General features: G+C 47.7%; 9 non-coding genes across 9 annotated transcripts in view; all 9 read right to left on the reverse strand.

Annotated features, from left to right (window-relative positions):
• Positions 1-24: 24 nt before the first annotated feature.
• Positions 25-143, reverse strand: LOC146227487 (5S ribosomal RNA). The gene has a single exon (XR_014745213.1). It is a non-coding gene; the product is annotated as a 5S ribosomal RNA (ribosomal RNA).
• A 182-nt stretch (positions 144-325) lies between these two features.
• Positions 326-444, reverse strand: LOC146227488 (5S ribosomal RNA). Its single transcript, XR_014744747.1, has one exon. It is a non-coding gene; the product is annotated as a 5S ribosomal RNA (ribosomal RNA).
• A 172-nt stretch (positions 445-616) lies between these two features.
• Positions 617-735, reverse strand: LOC146227489 (5S ribosomal RNA). Its single transcript, XR_014744749.1, has one exon. It is a non-coding gene; the product is annotated as a 5S ribosomal RNA (ribosomal RNA).
• A 182-nt stretch (positions 736-917) lies between these two features.
• LOC146227490 (5S ribosomal RNA) lies at positions 918-1,036 on the reverse strand. The gene has a single exon (XR_014744750.1). It is a non-coding gene; the product is annotated as a 5S ribosomal RNA (ribosomal RNA).
• A 172-nt stretch (positions 1,037-1,208) lies between these two features.
• Positions 1,209-1,327, reverse strand: LOC146227491 (5S ribosomal RNA). The gene has a single exon (XR_014744751.1). It is a non-coding gene; the product is annotated as a 5S ribosomal RNA (ribosomal RNA).
• Positions 1,328-1,509: 182 nt separating this feature from the next.
• Positions 1,510-1,628, reverse strand: LOC146227492 (5S ribosomal RNA). Its single transcript, XR_014744752.1, has one exon. It is a non-coding gene; the product is annotated as a 5S ribosomal RNA (ribosomal RNA).
• A 182-nt stretch (positions 1,629-1,810) lies between these two features.
• Positions 1,811-1,929, reverse strand: LOC146227493 (5S ribosomal RNA). Its single transcript, XR_014745225.1, has one exon. It is a non-coding gene; the product is annotated as a 5S ribosomal RNA (ribosomal RNA).
• A 178-nt stretch (positions 1,930-2,107) lies between these two features.
• On the reverse strand, positions 2,108-2,226 carry LOC146227494 (5S ribosomal RNA). Its single transcript, XR_014745237.1, has one exon. It is a non-coding gene; the product is annotated as a 5S ribosomal RNA (ribosomal RNA).
• Positions 2,227-2,398: 172 nt separating this feature from the next.
• LOC146227495 (5S ribosomal RNA) overlaps positions 2,399-2,500 on the reverse strand; it is a 119-nt gene continuing 17 nt past the window's right edge. Inside the window, exon 1 of the ribosomal RNA XR_014745249.1 lies at positions 2,399-2,500. This exon is cut by the window's right edge and continues 17 nt beyond it. This is a non-coding gene — a ribosomal RNA (5S ribosomal RNA).

Below are 2,500 nucleotides of genomic sequence, written 5' to 3' on the forward strand. Positions count from 1 at the left end.
AGTTTCTAAGTGAATGAGCAAAAGAGCATACAGCACCTGGTATTCCCAGGCGGTCTCCCATCCAAGTACTAACCAGGCCCGACCCTGCTTAGCTTCCGAGATCAGACGAGATCGGGCGTTGCCAGGCTGGTATGGCCGTACGAAATAAGTTGACAACCATAGGCTACTTATCCATATACAGATTTAGCAATTGACAATGCAAGGTAGTCTCTCTCTCTCTCTCTCTCTCTCTCTCGTGTCAAAATGAAAACAGCTTCCAGCCCCTTTCATGAAGGACTACTTGTGCATATTGCAAGATGTCAGTTTCTAAGTGAATGAGCAAAAGAGCATACAGCACCTGGTATTCCCAGGCGGTCTCCCATCCAAGTACTAACCAGGCCCGACCCTGCTTAGCTTCCGAGATCAGACGTGATCGGGCGTTGCCAGGCTGGTATGGCCGTACGAAATAAGTTGACAACCATAGGCTACTTATCCATATACAGATTTAGCAATTGACAATGCAAGGTGGTCTCTCTCTCTCTCTCTCGTGTCAAAATGAAAACAGCTTCCAGCCCCTTTCATGAAGGACTACTTGTGCATATTGCAAGATGTCAGTTTCTAAGTGAATGAGCAAAAGAGCATACAGCACCTGGTATTCCCAGGCGGTCTCCCATCCAAGTACTAACCAGGCCCGACCCTGCTTAGCTTCCGAGATCAGACGTGATCGGGCGTTGCCAGGCTGGTATGGCCGTACGAAATAAGTTGACAACCATAGGCTACTTATCCATATACAGATTTAGCAATTGACAATGCAAGGTGGTCTCTCTCTCTCTCTCTGTCTCTCTCTCGTGTCAAAATGAAAACAGCTTCCAGCCCCTTTCATGAAGGACTACTTGTGCATATTGCAAGATGTCAGTTTCTAAGTGAATGAGCAAAAGAGCATACAGCACCTGGTATTCCCAGGCGGTCTCCCATCCAAGTACTAACCAGGCCCGACCCTGCTTAGCTTCCGAGATCAGACGTGATCGGGCGTTGCCAGGCTGGTATGGCCGTACGAAATAAGTTGACAACCATAGGCTACTTATCCATATACAGATTTAGCAATTGACAATGCAAGGTGGTCTCTCTCTCTCTCTCTCGTGTCAAAATGAAAACAGCTTCCAGCCCCTTTCATGAAGGACTACTTGTGCATATTGCAAGATGTCAGTTTCTAAGTGAATGAGCAAAAGAGCATACAGCACCTGGTATTCCCAGGCGGTCTCCCATCCAAGTACTAACCAGGCCCGACCCTGCTTAGCTTCCGAGATCAGACGTGATCGGGCGTTGCCAGGCTGGTATGGCCGTACGAAATAAGTTGACAACCATAGGCTACTTATCCATATACAGATTTAGCAATTGACAATGCAAGGTGGTCTCTCTCTCTCTCTCTGTCTCTCTCTCGTGTCAAAATGAAAACAGCTTCCAGCCCCTTTCATGAAGGACTACTTGTGCATATTGCAAGATGTCAGTTTCTAAGTGAATGAGCAAAAGAGCATACAGCACCTGGTATTCCCAGGCGGTCTCCCATCCAAGTACTAACCAGGCCCGACCCTGCTTAGCTTCCGAGATCAGACGTGATCGGGCGTTGCCAGGCTGGTATGGCCGTACGAAATAAGTTGACAACCATAGGCTACTTATCCATATACAGATTTAGCAATTGACAATGCAAGGTGGTCTCTCTCTCTCTCTCTGTCTCTCTCTCGTGTCAAAATGAAAACAGCTTCCAGCCCCTTTCATGAAGGACTACTTGTGCATATTGCAAGATGTCAGTTTCTAAGTGAATGAGCAAAAGAGCATACAGCACCTGGTATTCCCAGGCGGTCTCCCATCCAAGTACTAACCAGGCCCGACCCTGCTTAGCTTCCGAGATCAGACGAGATCGGGCGTTGCCAGGCTGGTATGGCCGTACGAAATAAGTTGACAACCATAGGCTACTTATCCATATACAGATTTAGCAATTGACAATGCAAGGTGGTCTCTCTCTCTCTCTCTCTCTCTCGTGTCAAAATGAAAACAGCTTCCAGCCCCTTTCATGAAGGACTACTTGTGCATATTGCAAGATTTCAGTTTCTAAGTGAATGAGCAAAAGAGCATACAGCACCTGGTATTCCCAGGCGGTCTCCCATCCAAGTACTAACCAGGCCCGACCCTGCTTAGCTTCCGAGATCAGACGAGATCGGGCGTTGCCAGGCTGGTATGGCCGTACGAAATAAGTTGACAACCATAGGCTACTTATCCATACACAGATTTAGCAATTGACAATGCAAGGTGGTCTCTCTCTCTCTCTCTTGTGTCAAAATGAAAACAGCTTCCAGCCCATTTCATGAAGGACTACTTGTGCATATTGCAAGATTTCAGTTTCTAAGTGAATGAGCAAAGGAGCATACAGCACCTGGTATTCCCAGGCGGTCTCCCATCCAAGTACTAACCAGGCCCGACCCTGCTTAGCTTCCGAGATCAGACGAGATCGGGCGTTGCCAGG

The sequence above is a fragment of the Hypomesus nipponensis genome, chromosome 24, assembly GCF_054491055.1.
Source record: "Hypomesus nipponensis isolate SF chromosome 24, ASM5449105v1, whole genome shotgun sequence".
NCBI lineage: Eukaryota > Metazoa > Chordata > Actinopteri > Osmeriformes > Osmeridae > Hypomesus > Hypomesus nipponensis.